The sequence below is a fragment of the Mustela lutreola genome, chromosome 2, assembly GCF_030435805.1.
Source record: "Mustela lutreola isolate mMusLut2 chromosome 2, mMusLut2.pri, whole genome shotgun sequence".
In the NCBI taxonomy this organism is placed as follows: domain Eukaryota; kingdom Metazoa; phylum Chordata; class Mammalia; order Carnivora; family Mustelidae; genus Mustela; species Mustela lutreola.
In genome coordinates this window covers 126,651,518-126,668,485 of record NC_081291.1, presented here as the reverse complement: position 1 = coordinate 126,668,485, position 16,968 = coordinate 126,651,518, and the positions used below count along the sequence as shown (strand labels likewise).

Genomic DNA, 16,968 nt, shown 5'->3' with positions numbered 1-16,968 from the left:
AAATTTAAACCTTGCCAATCTCTATCTCATGCACAGGAATTTTTCCCAGTCCCAATAGAGGAGCCAATATAAAGGCCCAACCCACTCTATCTGCCTCACTCAAGTCAGCACAGACTTACCTGTGCATGCCGTTCTTTCCCCCAGCAGTCCTTGTGTTGGTAATATACTTTTTCTCAAATTCTCTTGTGTGGGGTGTCACCAGATTTTTTATCTTACCTATAATTGGGAGGGAGTACCTTTAAGAAGTAACCATAAATATATTCCCCCCTCAGAGGACTAACAACCAAATTACCTATGGTCACTCTGGGCTCCTAGGTTTTGGTAACTCATCTTTTCCCTTTTGTTTCCCTACTATATTTGTCATTATTACATTACAAATCACCCAAAACTAATGCTTAACAGCAAACACCTACTATATCACAGTTTCTGAGGATTAGCAATGTGGACACAAATAACTGGATGCTTCTGCATCAAAGTCTTTCACAAGGTTGCATTCAAACTGTTGGCACGCACTGTGGTCTCATCTGAAGGCTTGACTGGGAGGAGGAGAAATCAGTTTCCAAGATCTCCTATATGGTTTCACAGGTTTTGTATCCTTGCCACCTGAACATTTCTCTCCCAAAAGACCATCTCATGACTTGGCAGCTGGCGTTCCCCAGGTGAGTAATCCAAGAAAGAATGGATAAAAGCATGCCAAGAGCAAAACCATAGTGTTTTTATACCCTCAACTTGGAAGTGACATTTCATTATTTTTGATTTATTATGTTCATTGTAAGTATCACTAAGTCTAGCCCATTTTCAAAGGGAAGTTATTGTGCAGGGCATGAATACCAGGCAGTGGAGATTATGGAGGCCATTTTATAAAATCTTTGTAACATTCAGTCCTAGAAGTGGTAGTAGTTGCCTGCAATTTTTTCTGAGTTACCTAAATATTCTCTTTCTGCTTCTTTGGTTTCACAGATTACACACTGTACAATTTTTGCCTTAATATTAAATCTCCTATCTTTAAATAATGTGGTTTATTGTTCCTGACTTGATACTGAGGGATACAGTTCTTAGAGTCCTCTGCCAGAATTTCTCCAACCACCCAGTTCAACAAGGAAAGAGAGCATGCCATACTTTTGTCCACACTCCATTGGTCAGAACCCATTCATGTGACAAATATAACTGTGAGAGAGGCTGAGAAATGTACAGAGTACACTGATATTAGTGAGATTAGCAGTTTCTGTCACGCTGCTTAATTTTCAAGAAGTCATACACACATTGTCAACACCTCCTGGATTCCACTTTCTTGGCTAAGTAACTTTTTCTACACAAATTTCTGCAGAAAATCAAAACACTCTGTAAGCAGAATGAGTCTGGTTTTTTTTTCTTTATTTTCATTAAGTTTCTCACATTGAGGCTATTAATTTCTCTAAGGCATTGGAAATAGCTGGAACTTTATACAGGTAACAGTTAAAGAAAATCTGTGATTCAAGGATATTTATATAAGAAAGATCTTAAGTTGTTACAGAATTAAAATATTAGTAGTTGCTACTATACAGTATTTTCAGCAAAAGAATAGTGAATTGTAGAAATTCTGGACAATTTATTAGCATAAATACATTGTGCCTTATGTATCAATTTCTTTATTATTGGGGACTTTAAAGTCCTTAGAGAGAAATGAAAATGAATTTCATCTCTCTGTGTGTCTGTTTATCTGCTATTTTCAAATACTATGGATCTTTAGAGTCAAAACAGTTATAGACAGAATTCATAGTTTGGATAGCAGGAATTCTTAATAGTAAACTTCAGTACTTTTGGAGTTATGACAAGGAGCTTATTCAACTTCAGAATAAGTTTTCCAACTTTAACTTTTTGCACCTAGTGGATACTATTTGGCATTTGTTTTCTTTTGTAACAATTAATTTTCAGGGGTGCTTGTCTGGCTCAGTCAGAAAAGCATGTGACTCTTGATCTTGGGGTCATGAGTTTGAGCCCCATATTGTGTATAGAGATTACTTTAAAAATTAATAAAAATCAAATTAATTTTTGAACAGGTAATATATTCATATGGCCCTCCGAAGGAAAACAAACAAAAAAACATGCAGTGAAGTCTCCTTTGCACCTGTTCCTCAGTCCAATCAATACATTTGACCCCCATTTACAAAAGTAGCTACTGCTGTTAGTTTCTTTTCCCCTAAAGAATTCATGCATGTACACATAAATATAAACATATCTCCTCTTTGTATAGATAAAAGTTATTTTACACATTGTTTCATATTTTTTCCCCCACTTTATGTATCTTGTATTTCCCAAAACTGTTTACAGAAAAGCTCGTTCTATTTTTCTTCCCTGACAACTACAGTTGCATGTAGTACATTCTATTGGATGAATGTTCTATAGCAAATTTAACTACTCTCCCATAGATGGACCTTATAAGGTTTCACATGTGTTATTTCTGTAGAATCAATTCTCAAAAGTAATTTGATGGTTCCAGGAGAATATAATTTTGTTTTAATTTTGTTATTAAATTATTCTCTGTAGGGGGTTGTAATAATTTGCACTCCAATAAGAAATGTATGAGAATGCTTATTTCCTACAATTGGTTATTTTTCCAATGAAAATTTTACTTACCTGAGAATCTGTACTTGTGACATTTTCCAAAACCAAAATGATAAGTAATCATTCTTCAACCCACTTCAAATGTCTGAAAAAGATCAGAGTGCTAAGATTTGAATAACTTTAAGTAGACCTCTTCTAAACTATCTGCAATGGATTTCGTAAGTACCTATATGTTGTTGGAGGAGGAGGACCAGGATCTGTATCTTTAAGATCTTCCTCTCTTATTGAGCTGGATTAGCTAGAAATCTTGTAATACAAGGTTCTCTGCTAACGCTTAATTTTGGTTGGAGAGTATCACTTCAGCTTTGATATAGTCTTTAGTAGCATTTCTGAAATTAGTTTTCACAAAATTAAACTTGCTGAGACTATTTAACTATTGCTTCTGTTACGTAGTGGTTTAGCAACAGGTAATGTCGAAACAGTGTTTGGAATGTGGCATGAAATACTTACTACACTGAAGTTTTAAGTTACAACAATATTGTCTTTGCAATCCAAACAATCCTTTCCAATATAATCTTATGTGAAATCTTAAATGAAAATCATATTAGCACAGCAAAGTTAAATTCAGTTGTGTAAAAGGAACTTGTAATGTCATCAATTGATATTATTCCTATAGTTTATCTACAAAATACCTTAAAAAGCAGGTCTTCCTGTGCTTTACATTATTAACATTAATTAATGATGGTTTTAAGAGTTTTAAAAGCAAACACTTTTTAGTCAAAATTCTTCTTTGGATAAATTCATGCTCAAAAACCCATGAGCCAAGGTTTAGTTCACAGAGAGCCAAGAGTTCTACTAAAAAGTGCATTCAAGTAGATTCTGATGATTGAGGTATTGTTAATGGGCATACAAAATCAGGTGGCGAGTTTTTATCTCTACATAAAATAAATGTAATTATCATCTCAGACCCAAACATTTCAGGCAAGGTAAGATTTTTTATCTGAACTGATAAACAGTTCAGATAAACTGATCTTTTTGATTCCCAGCTTCAGTTTGTATCTACTATTTGTCTAAAGCAAGTCACAAGCATTCATATTTCAGCCAAAAGTTCAAAGATTCCCTTTAGAAAAGCTTTCTAATCTCTTTGTATCTTTCTCTGTTTTTTGGCCCTTGCTCTTGTTTTTTTTTTCTTTTTCTTTTTCTTTTTTTTGCTTCTTTTTGTTTATGACCTTCACACAATTTAAGGTTCTATCTCTTTGTTTTATATTAATAAAGGTTTAATGATAATCTGTTTGCTTCAGCCTAAAGGTTTAGGAAAACTGAAACAGAGTGGGATTCTTATCTTACTTAAGGTTTTCCCCAATTCCACAAAAACTAATCCCCTTAAATATTTAGCTGGGTTTCTCTCTGAAAGAGGCACTTCCAAATCTTTTACCCTGCAGGAGACTTCCTAAGAAATCATTTCAAGAATCTGATAAGAGGTTTTTATTTGTTTGTTTTTTGTTTTGTTTTAAACTTCTCTGTTTTCTTTCTTTTGTTTCTATTTGAAAGGCTGGGCAGTAAACCATTTTTCTTTATCTGATGGAGAAAAAGCTTTCTCTAGTCTTTGGTGCTTACAGTAATTAGGGAGTAGAACTGTTTCTGATTTCTATTTCATTCTTTCTCTTTAGTCTATTTTCCTGTTCGTCTAGAACAACTTCTGGTTTCACATCTGCCAATTTACCCTTGTTCTCATTAAAACTTCAACTGAAAAACCTTTCTTTCAAAAAGTTTGACCCTACTTAGAGAGGCCTAGCAAAAATTCTTTCCATGCCTTGGTATTAATTAAAACCATGTTTCCTCTAGGCAGTTCCATTGTATAAAAATGATAAAAGTAGATAAAAAGAAATACAATGAAAGCAGAAACAAAGCAGAGGGAGAGTGAGTTGGAAGAAATGGTTACTTACTTTGTAATCTTTAACTGCATGCTCATTGTGGGTGGATACTCATGTATTAACTAACTAGTTCGGCTTTTATTTTCAAGTTCACTTCTTAAATCTTTATTCAGATTCCTTTCTTCCAAAATTGACAGGACAGAGGGAACATCATACAGTTATTAAAACGAAGCAGAATACATCCATCTGGCATGCCTTTCAGGAATCCAGCCCACTAAGTTTTGCTATGGGTTTGATGACTCAACCCCCTAAGATGCAGCACCAGGAAGAATTTCCTCATTTTGCAGAACTGCCAAATCTCATTCATTGGAGTGAAGGATCCTCATTTGGGGCTCATTTTTAGACAGTTGTTTATCTGTTAAAAAAAAAAAAATTTTTTTTTTTTTTTAAATCTCTCTCAGCAGAGGGAGTTTGTCATGACTTTCTAAACAGCAAGTAAACATACTCTGCCTTCTTTCCGCCATGAAGCTTCAGATTTTTGGTCACTGCGCCCAGTTTTTCTTCTTTTTCTTCCGTTTTTGTACCTCAGCTACATCTCTTAGCTTTATTTTTTAGAGGCTCCAATGTATTTTCCTCCATTGAAACATTTGTCTAATTTACACCACTTGCTAAAGTTCTTGTTTTATTTTTACATTTTCCTTGTAAAGCTGTTCATCTATAAGCTCGTCTGTATTTATCCCCACTTTTAAAAAATATCGTGATTATTAATGTTTAGTGCGGGCACTATGCCAAGTACCCTCCCAGCATGTTCTCCGGAGAAAGACACCTTTATTATCCTGTTCGACAGATGAGAAACAAAGGCACGGAATCCAAGTAACTGGCATGAGGTCCGATGGCTGAAACTGAAGCTGAGCATTATACCCAGCCATTGGCTCCAGAGGTAATGCACGTATAGAAAAAAAAAAAAATCTTTATAAAGTTTTATTAGACACAGAGAGTATTTGCCAACTATGTGCAAATTAAAAACAAAACAAAACAAAAACCAAACCAAACCAAACCAAACCAAACCAAAACAAACCTCGTATCTGTCCCACCATGAGACAAGTTTTTAAGTTTGGGCCACTTAAAAAAAACCCGTTTCCTATTTTTGAGCCTCTTGCCATTTAACACGGCTCCTCGAGGCCCCTCATCCCACTTCGCTCGGCAAACGTGTCTTTTATTATGACTCAGCCCAGCCCGCTCTTTGCCAAGCGGCTGACGCTCGAGGCGGAGGCGCCGGGGCCGCAGCTCGGGGGCGAGGGCTCGCGCCGCGGCTCGCGCGCTCTCCTCCCGCTTTACGGCTGCTGAAAACCCGGCCCGCGCCCGGCAGCCGTACCGCAGACGAGCCCGCGCCCGCGCCCGCGCCGCTCAGGTAATCGGAGTCCTTCTGTTTTCAAAGTTTTGTCAAAACGAGCTCGGCGCTCTGAGGCGGCGCGGTCCGGGCCGAGCCGTCCGGCCCTCCCTCTCGCCCAGACTGGCGCGGCTGCGGCGCTGGCCGCACCCCTGCGTGGGTCCCGGGACGCCAACCCAGCGTCGGGACCCGGGCGGAGGGGCGCTCCGGCGGCGGGGCGGGGGCAACCTCGAGGGAGCGGTGCGCGGGGCACCTGGCTCCGGCTGCCCCCCTCTCAACTCCGGCACTCGCGGGCCGAAGGAGCCCCCATCCTCTCCTCGAGCCCCCCGCCAACCTCCCGAATCCGATTGTCCTAAGAGCGGAGCCCAGGATCTCCCGAGTGCCCTTTTATGACACGTTCACACATGCACGCACGCCCGCTGGGCTGCCGGACGCGGCACCCTAGCGGGACGCAGGTAAAGACAAGCGGCGCTGCGGACCGGTGTTTGGGGGATGGCTCGCCCAGAGTGACGCCCCGCGTGTGGAATGCCGCTACAGAGGACGCGCAGGATGGCTTTCTCAAGGAAGTTTATGAGAAGTGTTGCAAGAGCAGCCTATGATTAGCGTCTGCGCTGGCTTCTCAGGGTCTGCCGTAGTACACATTTGCCCCGTCGTCTCATTCTTCCGTAGCGCCAACCTCTAGCCCCCTGACCCCTTTGTTTAACACGTTCTTTACATCCCCCCAACCCCCTTTCCCTCCTTTATTGGGTCTCTCATCTTTTGGTGTCTGTGTTCTTTTGTCCTTCGCTGTTAGAATAACAAGTACACGTACAGCATCGTTTACTTTTCTGTCGTCCCTTTCCTTACTGTTGCTTGTGTGCTTGTGTATCCGGCAGAGTAATAGGTCCTGGACCTGTACATGTATGTCCTACTACTTCATTTAGCTCTGCGGAACAGAAGACTTGGGTTGGTTAAAAAGACCTTAGGAACCTAGATAAATGGTATTGCTTGTTGATGGACTACATCTTGACAAACATAAGCAGCTATGTCATGGGTTCCTGTGGTTTTTCACTCCATTTAGTAGAATCCAGTAACAGTTCTTTGAATGCCAGTCATGGATAGCGACTAACCGTGCAGGTTAAGAGAGAAACGAAATTCAGTTCTTGTCCTACGGAGACTCTGTATCCAGGAGGAGGGACCATAATGAGTACTGCACTAGTGGTACGAAGTGCTCTAGGTGTATGGGGGGAAGAAGAATAAGGAAAGGGTTGGGTTTTAAACTGGGCTTTGATGTTTCAGTAGTATCTGCCCATTTCTTTAAACTCTCCTAACCATTCTTAACAGGAAGAGGATATCATTCAGCAGTACTTTCACCTGAAACTACTCAGAGCTTTTTCTCCCCTATAATTGGTAGTAATTTCTGATCTCAGGACTTCTGGGAAAAACGAAAGTAACTTCAGTTCACAAGAGTGATCCAATGTATTCCTCGTACCATACAAATATTATAAACTTTTATTTTAGGACCAACAAGAATGAAATGATAAATTTATTAATTATAAAAGCACTAACAGATTCACAGAGACCTTAATATTTATTTGTTTAGTCACCAAACTTATCAAATGCTTGATGTGTGCCAAGCATTGTTTTTGGCACTGGAATAAAGCTCTGCCTTCTTGGAATATACATGCTAGTGGAGGGAGACAGTATATATATATATATATATATATATATATATATATATGAAATAGAAAAATATGTAGTAAGTGCTATGGAGAAATGGTGTGTGTGGTGTTTGTGTTTAGTGGTTTAAAATAGGATTGTAAGGAAAGGCCTCCAGAGAAGGTGACGTTTCAGTAGACTTAGAGCAGGTGAAGGAGTCAGCCGTGTGATAATTAGGCCAAGAGTTTTCTAGGTGCACAGAACAGAAAATGCAGAGACCCCACATATGGGTGTGTTCAGATAACAGCCAAGAAGCCACTGTGGATGGAGTAGTGTGGAGGAAGGAGGGATGTAGGATATGTGGTCTTAAATGAAGTAGAGGCTAGATTGTATTACTGGTCTAGTAAGCTATTATAGTGACTCTAGATTTTTCTTGAAGTGATATAGAAGCCTTTGGAGTGTTTGCATCAGAACTGACAACTATTTAACACCCTTACTCTGGCTGCTATGTTAAGAACAGATTAAAGGAAGAAGGCAAGGGTAGAAGCAGGGGTGCCAGATAGGCTTTTATAATAATCCATGTGATAGATGATATTAGGTTAGACCAGGATGGTAACAGTGGAGATGGTGAAAAGTTCAGATTCTGGATGTATTTTGATGGTTCAATACGCAGGATTTGCTAACAGATTGCGTCTGGAGTATGAAAGCAAAAGAAACTTGGGAGAACTTATACTGAGATGGGAAGATAGCAGGAGAAAAGTATGGCAAGTATTAAAAATTTGGATTTGAACACGTTAAGGGTTAGATGCATTTTAAATATCCAAGTGAGGATGTCAAGCAGGCAGTCTAATGATACACATTTGGGATTTTTCAACAACTAACTGATTTTAAAAGTGAAGAGATTGGGTGAATTCTTTAAAAAAAAATGTGTAGGGCTAGAAAACTGAAGAAGACCAAGAATTGAGCCTTGGGGCACTCCTACATTATGAGATGAGAAAGAACAATCAAAGGATTCTAAAAATGAGCTGCATGCTTGGTAATAAAAAGAGTTGGAGAGTGTAGGGTCCTGGAAACCAAATGAAGGAAGCATTTGAAGAAGTAGGAGACTCACCCACTGTTCTAAAGATGAAGATTGAGAATTGACTCAGCAAAGGAAAGCATTGATGACTTGATGATAGCAATTTCCATGCAGTGATGGGTGATGAAAGCTTGTTTGGAATGTTTGAAAAATAGAAGAGAAAATTGAAGAGGGTAATGGAGTATGTCCTTTGAAGATGTATATGGAAAAGATAGAGAAATGGAGGATTTGTTGGAAGGCTAAATGATAGAGAGTTTTAAAGATGTGTGAAACAATGGTATGCTGTTTTGCTAATGAAAAAGAGCCCTTAGACCTGGGAAGTTAATGATGAAGAAGAAGGAGGGATTGTTTTCATGTTAGAGAGGATGCAACAGGAGAGGTTATCTATTACTAGGATGGGCTGCTTATTGGTAGTGGTAAGAGAGAAGGAAAACTGTGGACACAGATGCAGGTGGGGTTGTGTGTGGATGTTCTTTTTGGATCACTTCACTTTTCTCATTGTGACAAGTGACAGTTGTGATACATTAGAAATTTGTGGGAAATACCTTTTCTTCCCATTTGGTTAGTGAATATATTTGGTGAGAATATACTTAGAGATTCTGAAAATTTCCTGAAGCAAAGAAATAAGTGTTTGTTGAGGAATTCCAGCCTTGGGTTCTCTTTGGGAGGAGTCTCGGAAAGAAAGTTGAAATTATAGAATAAAAGTGAGCTATAGGTGAAGGAAGAAATAAGGTAAGCAAAATCATATCATGAAATTTGGGAAAGGCTGTTATGAAGAAGGTAAAAACATTGAATTTCTTTAATGCTGTTAGATAACTACAGTAAAGTTCTAAGGATATTATCTTCATATCAAACAGATGCCTTAAGTTTTAAGTGCCAAGTGTGATCTAATGGAGAGTGGTGAAATCTACTTATGGATAGATTGTATTAGACCTGGAAAGAGATGTTAGCTAGAAATAGATTTCAGGTTGGATTTTGAAAATGATATAATGAGACTGGATTGGCAACAAATTGGGTGTAGGGAAAGAGCCTTTTGACAACATTACTAATGGATATCCAGCAGTTTGACAAGATGGAGAGAACTGTTGACGTTGGAAATAGGACTTGTTCGAGATGAATTTCTGTCACTTATTTACGGATCATTTGTTTATTGATTCTAATTATAAAACAGGGTTCTGTCTGAGGTCTTGGCAGTAGATGGTGATACCAAGATGCAAATGACATAAGCCCTGCCTTCAAATTACTATATCTAGTAGAGAACAAAACCAAAAGAATGTTACACAAGTATTCTGAGAAAATTGATAAATACCTTGAGATGTTTAAAAAAATATTATGGAAATTATCAGACAACTCCAAAGTAGAATAGTATAATGAATCCCAGTATATTCATCATCCTTTAAAATCTCTCAGTTCTCTGTTGATCTTGTATGTTGTGGGAGAGTAGAAAATGCAGAGATTGTTTCTGTTTGTAGGTCAGAATATGAAGACTTTATAGAGCCTTTCCTAAATGAATAGGTAAAAAGATAGTTGAACTGCATGGTAGTTGGTTCTAGTTCTGTACCTGCTGGGCCAATTTCTGTTACTTGTTTGATCTGTTCATTTTCTTGGTAGAGTGTGGTGTTATTCTTTATCAAGGGGCTGCAAACTATAGCCCTCAGGCCAAACCCAGCTTGCCACCTGTTTCTGTAAATCAGGTTTTCTGGATCAGAACTACATCTATTAGTTTATTATCTGTGTCTGCATTTGTCATAGACCATAGCATTGAGTCATTGAGACAGAGATGCTATGGCTGGAGAAGGCTCAAATATTTATTCTCTGGTCTTCTACAAAATGTAGAATAGCTATATTTTTTGAGCATTTACTAAGAGCTAGCATTGTTGTTTTGGTTTGTATGTATTAGCATTTAATTTTCACCAAAACCCTATCAGGTAATATTTCAAAAATGAAAGCCACAAATGCGTAAGTAACTTGCTCATGGCTATATAGTAATAAGTAGTACACCAGGTAGTAATATTACAGCATCTATATCCTTAACTATAATGCTACATTCTTTTTAGATACATAGGAAAAATATATATGAAAAGAATTTTAGCCAATGAGAGTACGATAATTCATAAATCAATGCTTTGCAGTTAAAGTCCTATGCTTTATATGTATAAAGTCTGTAAGATTCTGATTAATCCTTAATGTATATTACAGTTGAAGAGGTATGAAATCTTAAATATGCCTTGATAGAAAATTCTAGTTTGTCATCATTTTCTCATGAGGCCTTATCTTTGAAAGAATACTTTAAAAATTAAGTAAATATAAAATATAACAATAGGAATCTATTATTGTTTCTCCTGATAATATCAGTTTTTAGGAGTTTTAACCTTTAGTATATGACATGATTGTTTGGTGCAAAAAATTAGAATTTAAGGGCCAAGAATTCTAGTCCCAATTCTGTTCCTGGATAGCATTTGTGCCTGTGTCTTCTTTCACCTTCAGTTTTTTTGTTTTTTTTTTTAAACTGAGAAGTGAAGAGGTAGCTCAGGATCATTTTAGTGCCTCTTACAGCTCAAAAATATGATTATATAACTTTTTACATGGTACATTCAAAGAAATATGATAGCAACATGGAAGAATGAGGTTTGTTAAGATAAAAATTTTAGTTCTCTTTTTTCCTTACTACACACACACACAAACATATATAGATATGTATACACATAAATATAAGCAGTTACATATAGCTATAAAATCAATATGATTTTTAAAAATATGTGATTTATAGTCATATTTGGTGTGTAGGCAGTTAAATATCTGTCCTTATGTTTGTCTATTTTTATTTTTGTATGAAGGAATAGATAATTTTTCCCCCTGAGCCAAAAACATAGGGTTACATAAAAAGTGTGTCTTGATGAATCCTTTGACCTCTATGATCTGGCATATTGTCTCATGTTTTCCTTTGCAAAATATGATTCATTGCTCAGTTTGTTTGCCATTTAAAAGCAAATGGTGTGCTTGAAATCAGGCTTGTCTGTTTTGCACTGTTGCATAGGATATTGATGTCAGACGAAATTGTAATTTAATTGTTTTGACATTTTGATCTGAGCAGTTCAGATAAGAAAGGTGATTTGTCTTGCATAGAAACGTAGTATTTTGAGCTCAGCGTGATTTTCCCTACTTGTCTGTAAGTGTGGTTTCAATGTTTAAAAAAAGTTTTAATCATAATGAGAATTGATGCTGTCAATATTAATTACTAAAATATGGTTTGTTTAGGATGTATTACAGATATTTTTAGATGTTTAGTCATGAAAAACTTTAGAAGAGGATGAATCCTTTAAAAACAGATAATGAAAATTCTATACTTTTGACTTTTTTCATTGCATGTAATACCACCTATGAATATTTTCTGTATTAGAAGTGGCATTTTGCTTTTTTACAACCTTGGCATATAAGTATTCATTAACTTCTTCAGTTTTAGGACTTTATTTATTATATTGCTCCAGCCTCATTTATTGGTAAATTTATAACTCTGCATGAGTCTTGTTCTTGTGCATTGAGTCCAATTATCATTGGTGATAAAATAACCTCAAATAATGCATGCCTTTTTTTTTTTTTTAAGATATTTATTTATTTATTTGACAGAGAAATCACAAGTAGGCAGAAATAAGCAGAGGCAGGCAGAAAGAGAGGGAGAAGCAGGCTCCCTGCTTAGCAGAGAGCCTGATGTGGGGCTTGATCCCAGGACCCTGGGATAATGACCTGAGCCGAAGGCAGAGGCTTAACCCACTGAGCCACCCAGGTGTCCCCCACATAGTCCATTCTTAAATGTACTTTGAATTTGTTTATCTTTTTACACTTAGAAATGAGAAAACAAACAAAGTAGAAACACTTTTAAACAAATCATACTCTCCAAGTAATTGTTTTTTTTTTCTTACTTTGTTTTGTTTTAATTGTCAATTTAACACATTAGTCAATGATTTGACAATTTTGGGGGCATCTCCTAGTTTTAAGAAGCACTTACATCTTAGTTCCCAGAGGGGACCATTCAGGTTTTTTTTTAAACCAAACCTGAAACGTATTTTCTACTAGGCTTCAGAACTCTTAGAGTGTGTTCAAACCTTCTGGTGCACTGTAATACTTTTTTTTTTTTTTTTTTGAAATGCTGGTTGTAGAAATCAGTTTGAGATTTTTAATTACATTTAAGTGATAACCGCTTCCTTTATCCAGCCTTCTCAAGTGATGTGAATCTGATTGGGAATGACTAAAGGAGCCTCACAGTCTTGGACTCTTTTCCTAGATTTAATTTTGCTACATTCCCAGAAAACTTTAAAAATAAGATCTAGGTATTTTTAAGCTAATTATGCAGGAAGCCTTATGTATGTATGTTTGTGAAAAATGCCTCAAGGCTTTACTGTCTCTTGTTAAAATGAGAGTGTGTGAATGACGTTTTCTTGGGGAAGCTCTGTTTACAGGGGTACATGGTTCCAAGGGTAAGCCTGTTTTTAGGAAGTCATAGCTGAAATGATAGATCCCTAGCAGTTATTCCTCTTCTAAGAATTTTCCTGAAGATAACTTAGTCAACAAAGGTCTAATGGCTGTTCCGGTATTGGCCAGACAAAATGATTTGTAAATCACCACCTTGTAAATGAAAAGTAAAATGATGATTCTCCAGTTATGCTCTGAGTTGTGTTGGAGGGTTTCAAGCCATAGATAAATATGGTCATATTCTATGAATGTTAGATTTACTAAAAAAGGTTTTTTGGGGGAAAAAGTGTTAATCTTAAAAATAAAATGGCCATCATTTGCAATAACATGGATGGAGCTAGAGGGTATCATGCTAAGCAAAACAAGTCAATCAGAGAAAGACAATTATCATATAATCTCTCTGATATGAGGAATTTGAGAAGTAGGACAGGGGGTCTTGAAGGTAGAGGGGGAAAAGTGAAACCAGATGGGATTGGGAGGGAGACAAACCGTAAGAGACTCTTAATCTCATGAAACAAACTTAGGGTTGCTGGGGGGTAGGAGGGTTAGGGATAGGGTGGCTGGGTTATAGACATTGGGGAGGGTAAGTGCTATGGTGAGTGCTATGAAATGTGTAAGCCTCATGATTCACAGACCTGTACCCCTGGGGAAAATAATACATTATATGTTAATAAAAAATAAAATAAAATAAAATGGTCACTTATTTTACCAGCAAAATGAATTTATTTGGGAATAGCAGAGGAATTACAAATTGGGACACATAAGCGATGGCAAACGATAGGCAGGTCTGGAGGACATAGGTAGAGTAACTGTTATTTTATAGAGAAAATGGAGGCAGTTGGGAGGGGCTGCTGTGAACAAAAATCTTTTGGAGGAAGAGTTCAGGATAGTGATGGTTTCTCATTGGCTGAGTTGTGGCAATTTGTCATCGGCTAGGCTGTTGCTGGACAAAGAGGAAATCTTACTTCTTCTTGCTGGGGTTGTAAAGTGAACTACTTTCTGCCCAGGAATGTAAGGTGAGCTTTGATGGCAAGTTTGTGCATGAGCGCTCTCCCTTTGGGGCTCCCTGACTCCATTTTAAATGAGTGACCCTTTATTAATTTTCACAGTGGTTAAGTAAATTAACTGGTAAATTAAATGTTTAAAAACAAATGAATGTGACTATGACATCAGTGTAAAATACGTGATTTTTAAAAAAAATTCAGACATTAAAATAATTTCTTATTTATATAAGTCTCTCAAATACATTTTCAGATCTCAGTAAAGGATATAGGTTGACATACAGATAGATAGTTTGGTTGTCATGTTCACATCTTGTTTAGTCCCATTAAGCTTATTATATACTATCAAACATTCAGATTATTTGCCATTGTCTGCCTGCTTTGGTTTACTTGCTTTCCTGGTATTTGCCCACACTGATATCTTAGATTTGTGGAAATAATGTTCTTTCTTACTCTTCTATTTTTTCCCCACGCTCCTGGCATTGAGATATTATGATTTCTGATAGGTTTCCCTCCCTTTTTTTTTACTTTTTATTTTGAACTGTAGATATATAGGAACATGGACAAATAGAACAGAAAGGTCCTGTGTTCTCTTTATGGTTTCCCTATAGTACAGTATTAAAACTAGGAAAGAGGCTTTGGTATAACACGTGTGTAAAATTTTATCATTTTATCTCAAGTGTAGATTTATGCAGTTTGTCCCCACAGTCAAGGTGTAGAAGTATTCCATTACCACAAGGTCACCCTTAGAGCACCCTGCAAAAGAGATACTAAAAGACTCAGAGATATTTAACTTAAAGAGTTATTCACATTCTTTTTTCTAATTTTTGAGGTATTTTAATGTACATGGTAGGTTATTTTGACTACGGGGCCATGTAAGAAAAAGATACTTCAGGAGAGCTTTAAATAGTTAAAGATAGAGATAGAGTTATTTATGAAAGATTTTGAAGGCTTAATCTAAAGTTTGTTTTCCAAAACTTGTGTTTTGGAAGGCTAGACATTAGACATTCATATGCCTGAAGATAGGGACTATGATCTCTTTCTATCTCTATGACTAATCCTTTTTTGTGTTCTGGAATTGACCAGGTGTAACTTAAAACAGAAAAGGAGGAAACACATCAAAAGAGGGGTCCTTGTTGAAAGTCTTAAGTACCCAACCAGCCTTCTCTTTTCCTGTGGAACCAGAGTTGGAGGAAAATAACTTTTTACCATTATCAAAAAGCACTCTTAAATGACATTCTGCCTCATTTGATTTTTTATAGGTACGAATGTCTACAACAACTACATGAAGTCGCTTACTTACTTTGTTTAACCACATTCTATTAGGATAATTATTCTATTACTAGGGCCACAGAAATTCTTCTTTTTTTTTTTTTTTTTTTTTTTTTTTTTTTTTTTTTTTTTTTTTTAAAGATTTTATTTATTTATTTGTCAGAGAGAGAGAGGGAGAGAGAGCGAGTACAGGCGGACAGAATGGTAGGCAGAGGGAGAAGCAGGCTCCCTGCTGAGCAAGGAGCCCGATGCGGGACTCGATCCCAGGACGCTGGGATCATGACCTGAGCCGAAGGCAGCTGCTCAACCAACTGAGCCACCCAGGCGTCCCCACAGAAATTCTTCTTGATAGATTTTCTTAGAAGTATTTCCAGAAAATCATGATCTGGGATTTTAGTGTCACATATTGTCATATGAATAGTGTAAATCTATTGTTAAAGTACAGTTGTCATATATATTATTTTAATAGCTTTAAAGATATTTTTAGCTTTATTTTTTTGAAAATATATTATTTTAAATATTTAAAATAGCTATCTTCTGTCTGGTTTTCAGCTATAATGCACTAAATTAAAGTCTTTTTGGAGTTTTGGTGGTATTGTTGAAATTTTGTATTATCATAAACCATTCCTTTTAGGTTATCAGAATAAGGCAAAGAATTCCTATCTCTTTTCTCAGTTTTTGCCTTGTTATCTGAATGTATATCATAATTTTGTTATTGCAGTGATATTTACATATTAGGTCCAGGTTACTGTCATCTTCATTATGTTCCTTATCAATTTTCCAAGGTTAAAACCTTCTTTTTTTCCCCCCACTTGCTTTGTTAATTTTGAGTTGGGGGCATAGAAAGGACAAGAAAGTGAGCATGTTCACCTTGTCAAATGTATTTTCTTCTTTTCCACCAGTTGAAATGATGTAATTTCCCCCCAAATCTTTAATTTCACTCAGAATGAAAAAAACACATTTTAATGGTTATTAAATGCTGAACACTTTTTTTAAGTTAGTAAAAACTGATACTGTGTATGTATAGAAAGAAAAGGTGGCTTTGTTTCTGCATTTACCAAGAATGACATGGTATGTTGCCATCTGTCTCTAACTTCTGTATCAACCCTAATTTGGGATGTTGGTGTGGATTCTGCTAGTACTGAGGGCGTACTTTATTGTAAATATTATAGATAGTGACATTGGTGAGATTCAAGTGACTCATAATTACCAGTTCTTCCCTTGAAGTTGCTCTTTACTTCATTGCTGCCTGGTATATATCTATAAAAAAACAGCTATTCTCTTATTTGTTCAGTATCAAATATAAAAATCTAATTTTGTGAAGCAAGCAGAAAACTACATAATAGAAGCTTAATGTGTTTGTATTATAATGTAGACATTTTCTTAGTATTTATCCAATTTGAACTCCTCTAAGCATTTTTATGATAAAAAAAATCACAATGTGTTCAGGACAAAGTAGTTATAAAACCTATAAATTAATGTTTGATAAAGAAGGACTGCCATTTTACTAGTTTCCATTTCTGATTAAGGAATTGCTGTTTCTCATGTCTTTTTGGTTTACATATTTTTGGGGGTGGTGGGAAAGAAATCACCCATTTTTTTTTTACAACATATTTTGTCTGCATCACTATTCCTTCACTTTGATATTAAAACAGGAACAGCAGGGTGCCTGAGAAGCTCAGATGGTTAAGCATGGGACTC

The 16,968-nt window shown here is 36.7% G+C and overlaps 1 protein-coding gene across 3 annotated transcripts in view; it reads left to right on the top strand.

The window, feature by feature from the left end:
• The first annotated feature begins 5,697 nt into the window (after nucleotides 1–5,697).
• Nucleotides 5,698–16,968, top strand: part of NAALADL2 (N-acetylated alpha-linked acidic dipeptidase like 2) — a 1,363,661-nt gene continuing 1,352,390 nt past the window's right edge. For all 3 annotated transcript variants that reach the window (XM_059163440.1, XM_059163438.1, XM_059163439.1), the window contains exon 1: nucleotides 5,698–5,829. The gene's annotated coding sequence lies outside the window, so the exon portion shown is untranslated. The remainder of the gene's footprint in view (nucleotides 5,830–16,968) is intronic.